Here is a 19,691-nt window from a genome sequence, read left to right as displayed (position 1 = left end):
GAAGTAGGATTCACACTGGGCCCTAGCCATCTGAACAGGAAGAAATATCCCTTTCCCTTCTTAACGAGGCTTTGTATTTTGGCTAGTTCTAACTTTAGCCGGCTAGTTTGCTAGCACTGGCGTCAGAGACGCACCAAAATCCACGGGAGCTCGCTCTGCAAGCCTGTGCAAGCTGACAGATAACACACACAAAGTCTTTCCCTTATTATTTTTTCAAGCCTTCCAGCGTTAACTGACTAGCTTGCTACCGTCGACTCTGAGAACAGTCAGACCGCGGCATCTCGCTAACAACAAAATAAATAGCAAACTTTTGGCACAAAATTGTTTGTTCTGAGGTAAAAAACGCTGGTTCGTGTATGCTGATGTGCCTTATTTAGATTTTCTTGTCATTTGATTTTGACGAATTGGAGTAAAAGGACTGAGCAACCATCAGGGTAAAATCCATCGGTGGCTTCCTGCAACATTTACTCTGAGGAGGTCATTTACAGCATTTGGCAGATGCCCTCATGAAGAGTGACTTACGCCTGAACAGTTGAGGGTGAAGGGCCTTTCTAAAGAGCCCATCAGTGTTCTCTGGGTGGTGCTGGGATTTAACCTCAAGACCTTGCAATCCAGAGTCCAATGTCTTAACCACTTAACCACCTCCCTACATACATTGCATTTGACAGACTAACAATGATCTTATTCAGACAAATGAGCAGATGAGGGTTTGATCAAAGCCCCAGCAGTAGCATCTTAGTGGTGCTGGGATTTGAACTCATGACCTTCTGAGCAAAAGTCCAACATCTTAACCACTGAGATACCACTTTCCCTGGTTCGCCATCACTTCCTATATGCTCTTCAGTCCCAGAGAAGGTGGTAGCTCAGTGTTTAAGCACCAGAAAGACATGAGTTCCCATTCCAGCACCACCAATCTGCCACGGCTGGGTCCTTGACCCTCGACTGCTTCGTTGTCGCTCTGGAAGAGAGCACAAAATATTCCAACACTGATGCGCTACACCATGCACAAGGCCCCAGAGTGGACATTTCCCCCAAGAAAAGACTCTCAGGTTAGGATTGGATGATAGACTGGAAATATTGTGCACTTTTGACCATCGATCCTATTGAGTAGAGTGAGATTGTGAGATTCTAATTGCTATACGTCATTAAACGAATATTGTAAATTCATAACCGTGATTTTTTTTTATTGGTTGTGTGGATCAGAAATCAATAAAAACCCTTCCTTTCTGCCTTTTTCTCCTGAAAAAACAATGAAGGACACAAGGACTTTCGTCCAACATGTCTCTCACAGTCATTGCATTAACTGTCACACCTGATAAGAGCACATCACTGGCCATGTTACAAAATGTTCTTTTATGATTTGCTGAGTGTAATAACTGAGTCTACAGTAGGTTTCTGTTTGTGAAATAGAGAAATTCGAATGCGTTGTACGTTTTCGGTACTCGCCATAAATATATATGGTGCGGATTACGTCAATCGATTCATTTATCAAGAACTACACGCGCTTTGGAACGGAGACAGAGTGTAAATGCAAGCGTAGGGCAGCATTATTACATCAGCACGGCAAACAGATGCTGTGTCTTAAATCATTCGCGCACTCAGTCACTCACTAATCCCTATATAGTGCATGGCAGTTGAGTTCGCTGTGTGGGACGGGAAAAAAAAAACGGAGCGAATTGGAACACTGACGTAAATCTCGTAGATCAGAGACGAGACGACGTTTATGATGAAACCGTTCGACGTTGCGTCTACCTTGGACTAACATCTGTAGCGTATTGTAATTTATTTAAATGGAATTAAATGTACTTTGTCCTGCTTTATCTCTGTAAAGCTGCTTTGAGACGATGCTCACTGTTAAAAGTGCTCTACAACTAAAAATGAATGGAAACATGAACCAGTGATGAGACATTACGTGAAATACACGTGGTACACGGACAGTAAATTTGAGCCGAGTTGCAGTGAATCAATCAAGGCGACATGATGCAACACCTTTTCCTCTGACGTACAAAATGGCTTTTGCTATGCATTATTTTTTAAATCAATTACGCGTCAGTATGGAAAAGTGTGCGCGTCGTATTAAAACGCGGCCATGCCACTTATGCTAATTCCTCCGATCTCATTTTTCTTTAGTTCATCAGTGTGACATGATGTTCGTACTGGAGAATTGGACGCGCAATGACAGTAGCATGAAATTAGATTGCAGTGGCGCAAGGGCTGTGAAATTGCCTCGTGCCTTTCAGCCATTGTAAAGAATGGCCTTTTTATTTGAGTGATGTCTGTCTGAATTATATTTTTGAATTTGGTTTTCTGTAAAGCAAATGGCACCCGTGTTTCTCGACGGAAAAAAAAGGAATAATTACCCTCCGGCAGGAAAGGAGATTTGGACAAAAGTACAGTAGTGTTCCTTGGTTTGTGTAGCATTAGCAAAAAAAGGAAACAAATGCTTTATATGTCTGTTAAATCTGGTTGAACACCAGAGGTCCTATAGAGATCGCAATAGAGTAAAGACAAAACACACAGGTGACATGGTTACATTCTTTCTTGAAGGCTGAAGAAGGCAGGCATTTTAGCCACCTTTGGAGCTCTAGTGTTGCGTTTTTTTAATTGATCATGCTTCCTGAGAGAATTTGTGTTTATTCAATTTTCTTGCTACTGCATCCAAAGATGTCCTATACATTTGTGAGCCTTCAACTTCATCAGGAAAGAAGTAATGATTGCTAAATAAAAAAATAAATAAAATCAGGCATCCCCTTTAGATAGGTTCAGAAGTCTCATTGAGAGTTACAGAAATCGTACATTCGTAGTCGATTTCTTTAATTAAATATAGAATAAATGGTGATGGATACTAATTAATTTGGCTGTTTCAAGTGATTCTTGACTGAAAAACTAAGTTTATCAACAAACTTGTTCATCTGTATAGGCATCAAGATTTTAACAACAAACAGGCACTAGAACTCCAGACATTTGCCCAAAACCTGGTCTTTCTTCACTCAAGGTCCGTGGGCCACTTTTTGTGGCTTGCGTGAGCTTCCGACGTGCAAGATTGTCCTACATAAGGTGTATGCTAATTTACTACATCGCCCACAAGGCACTTTGATTACCTGACCCGCGAAGTGACATCCCGCCACTAGAGTGCAGTGTTTCTACTTCCGTTTTTTATTTAACGAGCAGGGATTATAAATATCAACGAATCAATCCCAAAATGTCAAAGAAAAGTTGATGCAAAGGGAAGACATTCGAATGAAAGATGGAAAAGCGAATATATGTTGGTGCTTTGAAAAGACAAACCGGTGTGTATTTCTCATCATGAGGTGGTGACGGAGTACAATATATTGTACGTCGGCGTTTTGACACCAAACGGCAATAGGAATGCTGGACATAGCCTTCAAGAAAACATCACGTTGTCGAAGAATTAAAAGGCAGACTGCAATCGCAAAAGGGAAAAGTTTACTAAAGCGACAGCAAAAAATGTTAAATTTGAAACAATATGGCCTGCAACTTAGACTACATTTTAGATTTGGGCCCCTTGTGTGATCGACGCCCCTGATCTAGATTCAATCCAGTACACTTCAATTCAGTGTTGCAGGGTTTGTGTCGTATTAGCGAAAAGAAAACGAATGCTTTATATGTCTATTCACTATGACTGAACACCAGATAAACAATAGAAATCCTAATAGAGTATAGATGTATACAAAAAAACACTCAATTATATACTTTTTGAAAGGCTTCAGAAGCCGGGCATTTTAGCCGCCTTTGGAGCTCGAGTTGAAACAGTTCTGTTGTTTTTTAATTCATTGTGCATCTTTTTGGGAAGTTTTTGGAGAAAATGTATATATTTTGTGGTGTTATTTTTTTTACATGATTTTGTAGTTGATTTCAGACAAAAAAAAGCACAATATGTTGAAACAAATGGTGAAACAGAGTGTGTGAAGAAAGAGAGAGTGAGTGGAGAAAGTAGAAGGCAGCAGCAGGACGTTGACGCAGTTGAAGAAGTGTGCGTCGGAGTCGGAATATTATTTTGAACGCTGAAACGGAAATGCAGAGGATTTGACATGTTACCATCATGCTCAAGTCTACCAGAGGGATTGACCGAATTTAGAAGAAACTTCGAGTTCTGTATTCAGAGTTTTTCTGTATTGTCTGTATTTATGAAGTTTTTCAAATTCTGTATTGTGTTTTAGAGGCAAGTTTGCTTACACACACACACACACACACACACACACACACACACTATTTCTATTATTCAATTCTATAAATATGTATTTGAAATAAAATTTGATTAAAAAAAAAATTTAAGATTTACGCCCAAGGTACTATGGAACTTTTTTTCATTATCATGTTATATTTTTGGTATTAATTTTACTCAATTTTTTTTTAATCCAAATTGAGTAAATAATGTGTGAAACTGTGTGAAAGCATCAGTCCAGGTGCAATGACCATGTTTGGAGGTGCTGAACAGGCCAAGGCCTGGACCATGGCTGAGTTGCATTTACTTTTGATGGAAATTGCTTCCATTATGTCATTAAAATGAAAAGTCCAGAAAAGTTGGAAGATAATGGTGGCGGTTGAGGTAAACTTTGACAAAGATGTTACACAGACTGCGAGAAAAAGTCCAAAAAAAAAGTCTATGCTATGATTTTGGACACTGTGTCTTTGTTTCTTCTAAAATGAAGCCTGATTCTTTGACATCACAACACTGGATTCGATTATTTTTCATTGGTGTTCTAACTTTGCTCATCTTGTTTTTAATTAGCCACGACAGTGAATTTGAGAATAGCGTGAAGAAGAAAAAAAAGTATCCGAGAAGCAAAACCGCCAGATGCACTCATTACTCTCATTTTTTGCACCAAGTGACAAGATTTTTTTTGGTCCAGACTAACAGCATGGTGCAAATTTAGGGGGTAAAATAAGCCCCCACACTCGGTAAGAAACCTGCAATTTAGCCACATCAGGTAGTCGCTAATGCGGTCAGAGAAAATTGTACGCTTTAAATACGTCTCTTTCATTCATCGGCTTTTACAAGAAGGAATCATCTAATGACTAGTAAACCACAAGGTTTGTAGAGTGACGACGCCTGGGGTGCAAGTCAGCGTTTCCGGTTCATCCCAGAGGTGTTTGATAGGGTTGGAGTTCTAGCAGGAGATCTTCCACTCCAACACCATGTAAATCAGGGGGCATTATCTTATGCTGGAACAGTTTTGGGTCTCCAAGTTTGAGTGAAAGGAAAATTCCATGCCATCCAAAGGCATCGTATACAAATTGTGTGTTTTTGCAACTTCCTCAGGGAACAAGCGCATATAGCTGGAACAGTCAAGTTTGTATTAAACATAGACTGGTTCAAGTTATTCCAGAGAAAATTGTGGGTTTACTGTATCTGATTTCATGGATGACATACCAACATTTGTTCATCTCTGTTTAGGTAACCAGATGTTCAAGACATTTTTCAAAATAGGGTCTTCCTTCACTGATAATGGAGATCCAATCCTTTCACTTCAGTGCCTGCTATAGAGCTCAGGTCTCAACCCTCAACTCCGGTACTCTAATGAACTTGGGAAACTAGGAAGTCTGCACACTACATGCTGCAATGTGGTTAACATGGGATGGAGTGGAAGATCTCCTGCTATGGCGCTCTGACCTCAACCCTAAAGAACACCTTTGGGTCCTCAGACCTCCTCAATTCACCTACATCAGTTCTGTTAAACTCACTCAAATCCTCATATAGGGTGTGTGTGTTTATATATATATTTTTTGTGCAAAAGTATTGGTACACCTGATCTGGCGTTCGCTTGAACTTGGAAACCCAAACCAATGCCCCTGAGCACAAAGCGAGCTCCATGGAGATATGGTTTACTTGGTTTGAAGAAAAGATCTTAAATGGTCTGCTATAGAGCTCTGACAGCATCCCAGGCCTCCTCACCTCCATCAGTACCTGAATTTACTAACACCCTTGTGGCTGAATGAATGTCCACAAACACACTCCAAACGCTAGTGGAACATCTTCCTGGAAGAGTGGAAGATATTATAAGAGCAAAATGGGACTAAATGTGGAATGGTATGGTTCAAAAAGCAAAATCCTATTGTCCACAAATGTTTTAATGTTTATAGTGTTATTCTTTGAAATTAAACAAAGAATTCATATGCATTAGACGAATCGGAGCTTAAAAAAAAAAACCCAACAAAAAACACCCACATAATTGTAAAAGCAGGTCGAATGGAATCGAACATTTGCGAGTAACTTTGGAAAAGCTTTTAAAAAAAAAAAAAAAAAAAAAAAAAAAAAGGTAAGTAATTGGTACTTTCGTGTTGTTCTTCCTCAATCGCTCGGCTGAAGTGCTCTTTGCGATAAGCGATGAAAAAAAAGGGACTTTTGCCGCAGATGATATCAAACAAATACACACAGGTGATCGTGGCGCAGATTGTCCATAGCGGCCAACACTTTCCCGACTGCTGCGGAAGAAAGTGCAGCCTGGCAGAATACAATTAAATCCGAGAGTCTATTCTGCATGCTCTCTTCGCCATTACCTTTTTTTTTTTTCCATAAGTGCAGGCCATTTTTTTCTTTTTTTGATAAGAGAAATAGAAAATGTGCACTTTCCCTTCATTTGGTCCAAGTCAGTGCTTTGAAATGTCCCATGCGGTCACTTAGGACTCTCCTGAGTGAGCAGTCAGTGCAAAAAGGCAAGAGATAAATCATATTTCAGCATAAAAAAAAAAATAGGCGGCCATCTCTAGCGCAAGGACAAAGAGCCGAGATAGGGATGACAGAGATACTGCGCTTTTGAAAGCTCTGCACTCAGACACATCGGTATATAAGCTGTATATGAAAGTTCCTCTTTCCTCCTTCAGTGGGAAGCTGAGGCCCTCGCCAAAAAAAAAAAATAAATAAATAAATCAGCTCATCATCCCTGCCTACGAGCTTCCCTGGTTCGCTGACATTTAATGCATTTTATCTTTTGGACAAATAACGAAAGGAAAATTTGCTGACACACACACACACACACACACACACACACACACACACACACACACACACACACACACACACAGTCTCTGCAGGCTCTCAAACTTGCTACTAGTTACTGGGTTTTTTATATATATATATATATATATATATATATATATATATATATATATATATATATATATATATATATGTAAACCTGATGCTGAGGCAAAAACTCCCTGAGATGACATGAGGAAGAAACCTGAAGGAACTCAAGAAGCAACACCAGAGGCTCATTGGTTATAGTTGCATCGGTGTTGAGGATATCAGCTGTTATTGAATTGGTCCAAAACCTTAAATATAAAATCACGGTCCGGATCATGGCTTCCTGAGTGGATTCATCTACAGCAATCTCGTGTCTTTTCGGCTGTGAACTAGTGGCGTGGATCTTCAGCGTCAACAATTCGATTCCATGCGTTTTTTTGGTTATTTTTATATTGCCGCACTACATTTTCATCGACGAACACGAGCATTTACAAACAGTAAATACAAAAATATGAAAAGTATCAAGTACCGATATTTAAGCACTTAAAGTCCAATGTACTTTTTCAATAAAATCAATGTTGGCTGCATGAACCTTCACAAAATCTGGTGGAACATCTGTCCAGAAGAGTAGAAGTTATCATAACAGTAAATTAGCACTGAATGTGGAATAAGATGATCAAAAAGTACATCATCTTATAATTAGCTGTCGACAAACTTGTACTTATAGCATGGGTTTGCAACCGGGAGATCCGTGACCCCTAGAGGTTCCGCGGCGGTACTGCAGGGGGCCCGCTAATGCATTATAACTCGAGTGATATGATTGGATTCTATTAATATTAGTGGTTATGTTTAAAACATTGCAGACCGCTGTTAAATTATGTTTACATTACGGCAATTTGCGGTGTATTTGTTTGTTAAAATAGGCTACAAATACTTTAAGTGCAGAAATAATCGATCGAATGAGATCTCGGAACAGATTAAATCACTTTTACATTCATTCCTATGGGGAAAATCAGTTCGAACGTACAAGCAAATGGACCTTCGAGCAATTTTCAAGAACGAATTACGCTCCGGGTTTTACTGTATACCGATTCTTATTATTTAGAAAAGAAAAAAAGAAAAAAACTCGCGCTGGAAAAGCAACACTTTTTTTTCCCTTTTTCGCTGCTTTGTTTAAGAAGTGAGTCAATGCATCATCTCAAAGGGCAGTGGAAATCATGGGAAGAAAACAAGGCAAGGAGTGGGAATAAGAATCAGCCAATTTCATGCACGTTGGCAAGAGGAACGCTTCTCTCACCCCCCTCCACCCTCGCTTGGCCTCACTCGAAGGGGGTTTTTAAGCGGCAGTGAGAGAAAATGCAGTGCTTAGCTTCATTTTTATGATGGGGTTTGCACATTAAATGTTGATGAAGCTCAATTAAAGTAGATTCCAATGTTTAGCTACACTAATAACCCGATTTCCCAAAGCAGATAAAAGGCTGATTTGTCTCCAGGTTCGGGAAAAAAAACAAGATTTATTTCTAAGTGAAGTGAAAGTGCTGTGAGGGTTCGATTACAGGCATGGCATGTCCAATGATCATCAGATGACGGAGCAGGAAGAAGAGGCAGGATTCAGGCGAAACCATCAGATCGTTTTCAAGAATGGGATGAGTAAAGCGATTATGCAGAACCCTCGAGACACCTACAGAGGTCATTCTTGCCCAATTCTGTCCACCATCAAGGTATAAAACAAACACGGCTGGAGACCAAACAGAAACGGGACACTTAGGACAAAAGTATTGGGATGCCAGATTTTTCCAGCCATATGAAGCCTCTTTAACCAAAGTGTTACCAAAAATTTGGAATCGCACAGAATTTAAAAGACTAAAACATGTTCCAGGACAAAACCAGCTCCATGGAGATATGCTTTTCATAGGTTGGAGTGGAAGATCTTCTGCTATAGAACTCCGACCTCAACCCTGTTGAACACTTCTGGGAGGAATTGAAACGCTGAATGAACCCCAGGCCTCCTACATCACCGACATCAGTCACCTGAATGAGTCAAATCTCCACAAGGACACTCCAAAATCAAGTGAAACATCTCAGAAGAGTCGAGGTTATTATAACAGCAAGTGGAACATGAGGTTCAAAAAGCACATACCAATTTGAGAGAGAGAGAGAGAGAGAGAGAGAGAGAGAAAGAGAGAGTCTGTGTCAGTCAAATAGGAAAAGAAAAAAGGAGATGATAGATAGATAGATAGATAGATAGATAGATAGATAGATAGATAGATAGATAGATAGATAGATAGATAGATAGATAGATAGATAGATAGATAGAGAGTCAAGTTAGTCAGAAAGAAACTAAGAGAAAAAGAAAAAAAGGAGACAGACAGACAGACAGACAGATCTGTATTCTATGTGACTCAGGACACGCCTCGGTCTCTGTAGTGTTGTGACGTCATATTCACGTAGCAGCAGCGGTGCTGAGAGAACACGCTCGAGAAACAGTTCAGCGACGAGAAATTGAACTGCACAATAAATATTGATCACAAATGAATGGTCAATTTCTAAATAACATTTTTTTTTAATGTAGCGCATCTATTAATATTTGCGCAATATGCAAATATGTTGAACGATTTTCTCTCCTCATTTTGAAATCGATGCATCACAAATGACTTATATGCCAAAACACCAACGTGAATCTGTGAATCGTACCATCCCTGGTGTACTGTATATCCTGAACATGTACTCTATATGAAAATATTCTAAAGAACTCCAATAAACTCGGGCAGTTTCATAACTCTAGGTTGGAATCTGCGCTCGTACAATCGTCTCGCTCTCCTTTTTGAAAAAAATGCACACCCAGCGGCACCACCGTAATGATTTACATTGTGCAATCCTTGGCCACAAACATGCCTACAACATAGCAGAACCGGATCAAACGGCTTTTGAAGCGTTCGCGGGCGCCTGGAGAAACCAGATACACAGGGAGTAATTGGCACTTTATCCGTGTTCTTCCTCAATCGCTTGCCTCAAGTGCTCAAAAAAACATAAAAGGATTTCGCGGCGTACCATAGCGACGGAAATCCATACGTCGCTGATCACGGTGTCGATCCACTTCAGCTTACTGAGAACAAGTTCGAAAGTCTCGGGAAAGAAAGTGGTGCAATAGCGCAAGTCTACCGATTCCGATAGGAGGCAACGTTTTCCTGTAGAGTTTCCCATTAGCATGAACCACACACTGACTTATTAAAGGCAAACTGGCCCAAAATAATAACGCCTGCAATTATTTCGAAAGCCTCTGCTGCCGCATGGCCATTGCACCGAATTTATTTTCGAGAGAACATCTGCTCAGAAAATGCTCTCTGGACGACCCACTGAAGGCCTAGCATCATAATGCATTCTGATAAACACGTTACACTGCCGGAGATGTTCCTCACCCCGGGCTGTTGTGAAATATGGTTTGTGAACCTACTTGTCTACGTTCGATGGGAAGATTGACCGAGCGCTCAACAGTGCATGCAGATGAGAACATGATATAGACCATACCCAAGGGCTTTGGATTTGAACTCATGACTTTGTGGTCACAAGGGCAGCATTTTTTCACCCTTTAGCTACTACTCCACCGTCTAGACATGTCCAGGGAACGTCTGGTAGAAGGATTTGATTGATTTGTGAAGCGCATTAGTGATAGACAGATGCTGAAACGATGGATAGCAACAAAACAACGTGGAGTGGCGAAGGAATGTGACATGACTTGTGTAAATGAACGAATGAACAAACAACCGAACAAATGATCAAACAACTACATTCGCTACATTTTGTGTGTGTGTGTGTGTGTGTGTGTGTGTGTGGGTGTGGGTGTGTGTGCTGAACCCCGCAATGCAGCAACTAGTTATTCTAGTTAGATTGTCAGCCAGAGACCCAAAGAGGTCAAAAGAGTGAAACAGAGCTGAAATAAGAAAAAGAAGAAGAAAAAGGAGGGATAGAACCACTATTACAACAAATAATAATAATCATAATAATCATAATAATAATTATAGTAGTAGTAATTATACTACCGCTGTTAATACATTTACTACTAGTATAATTATTAATAACAATGAAAAGAATGATACTAAAAAACAAAAAGATAAAAGCAAGGAGAATTTTATTATTACTGATATTACTATTAATAATTTTAATACTAATTCTACTGCCACTACTACTACTAAGAAAAAGAGGACGACTAAGGAGAAGAGTAGCAGTAGCAATTATCCTACCATTATTATTATACACTATTATTACAACTACTGTTGCTACTACTACTAATGATTATAATAATAAATTACAATTGCAATTATTATAATTAACAGTGCTAATTGTGCTACTATTACTAATAATAAAAAGCAGGAGAACGATACCATAAAAATATTACTTAACAACTCTACTTACAACTGCCGCTATTATTATTATTATTAATTATACTACCATTGCTAACAGGGTTATCACTTGTATCACTATACAACATTGACAAACAGGAATTCTCATACAGTGTGAATTAATGTCATTACTAAAGCCAGAAACCCAATGAACACATTTCAGCAGGTCTCCTTTCAATGTAGCCACAACCGCACCTCCCACATGCATCATCTCTAGCAGAAGCATCGATTTGAACCTCATTGGCAAAGAAAGTGCAAAAGTATAAATGGTGGTTGAAAAAGCTTAACTGTTTTGAATAAGACTTTGCTCACCATGTCCAGAATTTCATGAAAAGTCCATGATGTAAATGTAAGTGTTTCTGTGAACAAATCGATTTCTTCTCTGTTGTAGAATGCAAAAAAAAAAAAAAAACTGCTATTAAATCCACACGGATATATTTGAGATACTAAAGAATGCACTAGAAAAAGTCATGATAAATCCAAGAGTTGCAGCCACAAACAAGGCGGGAAAACACTGAAGTATAAACACAACATGGTAAATGAGCAGCAGGTGAAAGCAATCACACCGCTGATGATCTTTCGATGGAGAGGAGTGTTGGTGTGGTTTCAGACCGAGGATTCTGGGATTCAGAGTTTCCTGGAATCTCAGAGTGCGTTAGATTGATAGCGGAACATTAGCTCATTTAGGCTAATTGTGGATATATTTGCTGAGATCTGATACAGGTTTGCACAGAATGTATTTTGGTACATTGTGGATTATCCAAAATCACAGAACGTTTCGTGTAGACTCGAGGGATTTCTACTGAGTTGCTTCATTGAGCACAATGTATTTTAGGAACTTTTATAAAGTGTGCGTAATTGACTGATTTATTAATTATACTGTAGGTGATCCAATTAATTGCACTACATGGACAAATGTTTGCAGACATCTGGCCATACGTATGTGCTTCTTGAGAATTCCATTGGTCTCTATTTGCTGTTAGAACAACCTCCACTCTGCTAGGAAGATGTTTCAATAGATTTTGGAGTTCATTCATCCACAATGGTGTTAATTAAGGGCCCAGCAGGAGCAGCTTGATGGTGCTGGGATTTGAACCCCTGACCTCCTGAGCAGAAGTCCAACATTTTATCCACTGAGCTACCACTTCTCTTTTCTGGGAAGATGTTCCACCAGGTTGTACTGGTGAAGAATTTTATTCATTCAATGTACTGATGTAGGTTAGATGAGGAGGCCATTCAGCATTCCAGTTCATCCCAAAGGTGTTCAATAGAGATGAGCCCTATAGCAGAAGAGCTTCCACTCCAACTCATATAAAGCATATAGAGGCATTGTCATGCTGGAACAGGTTTTAGTGCAAGTGACACCACATCCAAAGATCTCCTATACATTTGTGCGCCTCTGACTTTTGTGTTTACATATGGGGGAAACTATCAGGTTTCCCAATCATTTTTGTCTATACAGTGTAGGACAATTTGCAAGACTAAAAATGCGACTTGTCTGAGAACGCGTTGACGTCGACATCAGCTAGCGACAATCCCAAAACCGCCGTCCATTGCTTGAAGGGTTTTAACACAAACATCAAGGCAAACGTGAATCGTTTATCAGTCATACTCTGGATCAAAGTGAGGAAAGTGATAAAGTGCTACATGGAGGAGGAACAGAAATGAGAAATGAAAGCAAGACAGTTTTTTAAGAAAACTAATCGAGTTTTTCCTGCTATCATTATTTATCTTTTTTGATGTATTTTTGTGGTTGTGACCCAAAATGAATCCCTGGCTTCAGCATGATTGAAGAGGCAAGACTTGTGCAAGAAGCAACACAAATGCAGTATATGGGTTAAAGGAAAAAAGCAGCCGTTGCTGGGAATCAGCAGCTGTCCAGAGGAAAGCAATGGCCATAGCAAATCATTGGGGAAGTAGTACATTTGTTTTAGATTCAAATAAATTAATTAAATCGTTGGGGATCATTGTTAGCCCACTGATGAGTAAGCAACTTTGTGTTGTAATCGGGTTTGTTTGAGTTAATCAAGTAATTACAACCTGTACCAGAGTAGAGTGTAGTAGAAAACAATACAGTAGAGTACAGTGCAGTGTAATATAATACTACACAATCGCATTCAGTACAGTAAAGTACAGTGCAGTGTAGAAGAGTAGTATAATGCAATATAATAAAGGGGAGTACAGATGAGTTCAGTGTAGTACAGCAGAGAAGAGTAGAATGAAGTATAATTCAATACAGTAGAGTACACTGGCGTAGAGTACAGTGTAGAATACAGTGCAGTATAATAAAATAGATTCCAGTGTAGTAGAGTGCAGTAAAGAATAATAGAATACAGTGTGGGAAAGTACAGTACAGAAAGGTTCAGTACAGTAGCACACAGTGTAGGTGAGTACAGTGTAGTAAAGTACAGAGCGGTAGAGTGTAGTAGCGTACTGAACAGTTGAGTACAGTACAGTAGAGTACTGGAGAGTTGAGTACAGTATGGAGGACTACATCCCAGTAGAGTACAGAGTAGTAGGGTACAGTTGAGTACAGTGTAGTATACTACATTATGGTGGAGTACAATAGTGTCCTACAGTTGAATACAGTAGAGTACAGTACAGTAGAATACTGTGCAGTTGAGTACCGTAGAGTACGGTACAGTAGAGTAGTGTGCATTTGAGAATCATAGAGAATGGTACAGTAGAGTACAGCACCGAACAGTAGAGTACAGTACTGTATAGTACAATAAAGTACAGCAGAGTACAGTTGAGTACAGTATAGTACAGTACAGTACAGCAGAGTACAGTTGAGGTCAGTAGAGTACAATGCAGTAGAGTACAGAAAATACAGCTGAGGTCAGTAGAGTATAGTGCAGTAGAGTACAGTACAGAAGAGTACAGTTGAGTACAGTAGAGTAGAGTATGGTACAATGGAGTGGCCATTTACCCCATAGCTGCTCAATTGTATGAATGAGATAAATGCTCTAAGAGTAAATGCAGTGAGAGGGTAAAGTGTCTAGATTTGTGGGTGTAGCATGGATAAATGTTTTTAACGAAAAAATTGCCACAGACCACGGTCCAGAATTACAGCACAATCCTGAATACGGAAAATTCCAGAACCATCTAACCATTCTTTTACTTTGAAGAATTACAGCCTAGTCCAGACAGCCACTGTAGAATGATTTTTGTCAGCAATAAACCCGGTACGTTATTATAATAGCGGATTTTATGGTGTTTTATGACGGACCTGTCGAGGCTGTGTGATATGAAATGATAAATACCTTTTATAATTAATGTGGCTGAGGTACTGAATAAAGGGCGTACGTTTCGATGTCCGCTGCAGGGCTGGAAGTTGATGGTCCCCCTCAGGAGGACATTGATTATAAAATAGTCGGTGAGGCAGTTTTTTTTAAGTTGCAGGGGAAAAAATACGACTCAACCTGCTGTAATGAGATAATTAATTCATTGCCAAAGTTCATTCCCATTGTGATCAACAAAGTCCTAAGATTTACTAGTATTTTTCTTTAAACTGCTAAATCCAGGCATTTAGCTACGAATGAATAATAATGATTGGGAGAGTAGTGGAAAGAGCATAAAGTCATAAAAGTAAGATTAGCACTACTGAGGTGATTTGCTTGAGGAAAAAAAAGTAAAGCAAAAAATCCAAATAAAAAAGTATGCTGCTGGGGTTACAGTAGCATGCTAGGTTTATTGATTTGCTAACTAGCAAAGATAATTGTCTCATATTATCCTGAGTGCTACCTGTAGCAGCACATTGGATATACTGTGTTAATCAGAACAAACACTATGTACAGAGTTTGAATAGTAAAACATCTAGCTAATGAGGCTAGGGCGATCCGCTTAGCAGTACGTGTCCGGATTTTGATCTGTGGGATACGGATATCTCCATATTTTGCAGCTCATTATCATGATGTCAGACTCGTCAGAACTGGTTAATGGCGGTCTTTTGGTTAAAGTAGACAATTTGCAGGGTTTTTTGAAGTGTCCTCTTTTTTTTGACAGCTGAAATGTCAGAATCTGAAAGGGTTTTATTGCCAAGTGTGTTCATACGCAAAAAGATTGTGGATACAATGTATATGTATAATGTAAGCATTACCCTCTGAATGACCATTGTGTCTACACACTTACGAAGGATTCTCCGGGTGATATTTCAACCAATAAAATGGAGACGAGCGAAACGGTTCGTAAAATCCGCAGTATATTCGCTGGAACTATGGCCAGCTGTGAGAAAATGTATGCTGAAGATTTAGGGTGATTTTTATCCCTGACCTTTGTGCTCAGAGGTTTCTCCAGATTCTCAGAATATTTGATATTATGGTGATATTATAAGATATTCAAAGTCTCTGCAGTTTCACGTTGAGGAACATTGTTTGTTCCACAATTTGTAAGTGTACACTATTGTAAGATACACTATTTCTACCCAATGTGAGTGACCTGTTGCCAATTAACCAAATTACTTACAAAATGTTTCTCCAGCTGTCTCTTTTTTGAGACATGTTGCAGCCATCAAATTCCAAATGAGCTTGTTTGTCTCGTTTTCTATGTCTTATTGTGAGTAAAATATGGGTTTATGAGATTAGCAGATCAAATGTTTGTATTTATACTTTACACAGAGTCCCAACTTTTTGGGAAATTGGTTGAAAAACCATTTTTAATGGCTAATATGGAGATATTTGGTATGTTGTTGGTTTAGTGTAGGAAGCAGGAGTGGAATGCAAAAAAAATAAATCGGGATTGAAAAAGTAGACTGAAAACATTTCTTTTTTTGCCATCAAATGCAATATAAAAGCAAAATACATTTTATATATACAAAATACACAAAAAATGTTATAAAGATATAATGTGTCTGGTTTCAGTAGTGAAAAACTGAAAAAAAAAAATTGGGATTGGAAATGTAGACTAAACTTTTTTTTATCAAATGCAAAATAAAAGCAAAATACATAAAAATAATAATAGATAAATAATTAATAAAATAATAAAATAATGTGTTTGATTTCAGTAGTGAAAAACCAAAAAAATTGAGATTGAAAATCTGGCCTAAAAGAAAAAAAAAAAAAAAGGTTTTTCTCTCTGGTACCAAACGTGATCAATCAATAGACATTTTATTATGGCTAATATAATAATAGACTGTATAATTAGTTTTTTAACAGTAGAAAAAAAATGAGACTAAAATGTAGAATAGAAAATGTATTTTATTCATTTTCCATTTTAGGAAATATGAATATTATAATGATATTTGTATGTATGTGGCTTCAACAGCAGGAAGTATCTGTAGATATATTACTCATCCCACAGTTCTTGGATTAATAAAAGTTATATTTAAAGGTGCGTTGTATGTATAAACACTGTGAGAAGCGAATAGTCAAATCTGTATGCGAAGCTCGAACACATCACTCAGACAAATGCACGGGATTCGCGCATCTCCACGGCACCCAAACCAGATCCACGTCTCCGTTCTAAATAGTCCTGACCTTGTGCTTAAATGTAAGTGCGCCGCTACTGTCTGACACTTTATATATCTATGGGCTGTAAATGCACTACAAAAATGCTATAAACTATGCTTCGGATTGCGAGGAGAAACATTACTGACCTGTTTAAATAGAGTATAAACTCGACTTTGGAGCGAGCAGACCACCGGACTCTAGAGGGAGCTCAGCTGGGGATTTCTCCATGTGTAGTCATTTCTGACAGATGGTCCCCCCTAAAAGTTTTTCTATAACGGGGTTAAACTCAGCCCACTAGAACACCTTACTGAGGAGGCCTCAAAAAGCACGGCTGTGCATTCCAGACTCGGGAATCCCATAGCGACCAGGACCTCGGCCCACTGGTATGATCAGAAAGTGAGCTGGGAGCGACAGGGGCCTCTGCCACAGCTTTCATTATCGATCATTTTCTTTTCTAGCATTATTTATTTGACTCCTTTCTTCCTTGCTTTTTTCTGTCAGACTATGTCTGTCTATCTATCTATCTATCTATCTATCTATCTATCTATCTATCTATCTATCTATCTATCTATCTATCTATCTATCTATCTATCTTTTTTCTGACTGTCTGTCTGTCTGTCTGTCTATCTCTCTTTTTTTGTCTTTTTTCTGACTGTCTGTCTGTCTGTCTATCTCTCTTTTTTTGTCTTTTTTCCGACTGTCTGTCTGTCTGTGTCTATCTATTCATCTATCTATCTATTCATCTATTCATCTATCTATCTATCTATCTATCTATCTATCTATCTATCTATCTATCTATCTTTTTTCCGACTGTCTGTCTGTCTGTCTATCTCTCTTTTTTGTCTTTTTTCCGACTGTCTGTCTGTCTGTGTCTATCTATTCATCTATCTATTCATCTATCTATCTATCTATCTATCTATCTATCTATCTATCTATCTATCTATCTAAAATTTTCTCTATATCATTCTTTCTTCTGACTGACTGTCTGTCTATCTATCTATCTATCATCTATCTATCTATCTATCTATCTATCTATCTATCTATCTATCATCTATCTTTTTTCCGATTGTCTGTCTGTCTCTCTTTTTTTCTTTTTTCCAACTGTCTGTCTGTGTCTATGTATCTATCTTTGTATCTATCTTTGTATCTATCTATCTATCTATCTATCTATCTATCTATCATCTATCTATCTATCATTTTCTATATCATTCTTTCTTTCTTCTGACTATGTCTGTCTATCTATCTATGAATCTTTCTTACTTCTGACTGACTGACTATCTGTCTATCTCTCACATTTTCTCTTCATAATTCCTTCTTCCTTCCTTTCTTGTGACTGACTGACTATCTGTCTATCATGTTCTCTATATCATTATTTCTCTTTTGTTCTGTCTGTCTGTCTGTGACCGATGGATTGATGTTTTACCACCAGGGACACATTTCGGGGTTTTGTATGATTATTGGTTTATTTAGTTATTTCTTTAACATGTTCAGAGCATCGTTTACACAGTTAACAACTATTTCCCTAGAAAACAAATACAACAGTAAGAATACTAAACAGAAACAACGCAAAAGCTCATCCATGTTTCCCCACAAGATAACAAGAAAAAACACACAACGTATGGCGCCGCATCACTTCACCTTACACCTGTTCAATTAACAATAAAAATCTAATCTCTGGCACATGAAGGATTTTACCCCGGGAGATTATTAATATTACTTTTACACCTGTCCTTGTTGGTTTGTGCAACACAAACACACACATACAAACATCACAACACGTTCCTCCTCCTTATCCCCCTGCTGGGGCCACGTGGGTTGTGCACACGCACGCTATTAACATACTTTTATTCATGCAAACATCATCCACTTTCATCCCCTGACAATAATTCAGGAGCATAAATATACTAATACCTAATAACATATACATGCTCTCATGTCTTTTTTGTTTATTTTGTCTGGTCTTATGTTTTAAAAACTTACCTGTGTTTGGGTGTTTGTCGGCGCAGGTGTTTCTGGCCTTTCATGTTGCGTTTCCTTTAATCAGCCGCCCAACCCGAGCGCCCCCCAGTGGCCTGGTTTATATAGCGTCAAAACTCGAAGCCGACAAATGTATTTTGTTTAATTAAGTCGGGTTTTTTTTTTCAGGTTTTTCCAATATGGCTGCCTTCATGAACAGACTTAAAAGAAGTTTTTTTGCAGGGAGATTTTTGCAGATTTTTCATATGAATATGTACTTTATAAAAGCAACTAATAATTGTTATACATTAACAATTATTTGTTATAAAAAGAACTGTTTATACAATTTTTTGTTAATTATTTCATGTCAGGCTTCACAGGGTTAATATGTTTATTATTTGTTATTTCTATTTTATATATATGTTATTTTAAAGTAGAAATATTCTTGTATGTATTCCTTGCAATTTAGAAGTTTGTGGATAGATACATGTTTCTTTCTTTGTATATATTTTGTTTGTTTTGTTGTTACTTTGTGTATAGTTTCTTTTTTCTTTTCTTTGGGTCTCTTCACCTCTCGATCACTGTAAATAAACCGTCACTTTTCATTATAAAGACTCTTTTTGCGGTCTTTTACTTTTCTTTCTTCTTTTTTCTTTCTTTCTCCATTATCTTCATCACTGCATCACTTAAATTAACCCTGTTTCTGCATTAGATTGTCCAAACTCTTTCTTTCTTTCTTTCTTTCTTTCTTTCTTTCTTTCTTTCTTTCTTTCTTTCTTTCTCTCTTTTTCCTTTCTTTGCTTTTTGTTTCTTTTGTTGCTCTTTTTCTTTGTTTTTCTGCTTCTTTCTTTCTTTCTTTCTTTCTTTGCTTTTTGTTTCTTTCTTTGCTCTTTTTCTTTC

At 38.2% G+C, this 19,691-nt stretch overlaps 1 long non-coding RNA gene across 2 annotated transcripts in view; it reads right to left on the bottom strand.

Annotated features, from left to right (window-relative positions):
- The window catches only part of LOC124382859, a 55,803-nt gene extending 36,468 nt beyond the window's left edge, over positions 1-19,335 (bottom strand). For both annotated transcript variants that reach the window (XR_006925129.1, XR_006925130.1), the window contains exon 1: positions 18,816-19,335. This is a non-coding gene — a long non-coding RNA (uncharacterized LOC124382859). The remainder of the gene's footprint in view (positions 1-18,815) is intronic.
- Between the last annotated feature and the right edge of the window lie 356 nt (positions 19,336-19,691).

This window comes from Silurus meridionalis, chromosome 3 (genome assembly GCF_014805685.1).
Source record: "Silurus meridionalis isolate SWU-2019-XX chromosome 3, ASM1480568v1, whole genome shotgun sequence".
NCBI lineage: Eukaryota > Metazoa > Chordata > Actinopteri > Siluriformes > Siluridae > Silurus > Silurus meridionalis.
This window is presented reverse-complemented; position numbering and strand designations above follow the sequence as displayed.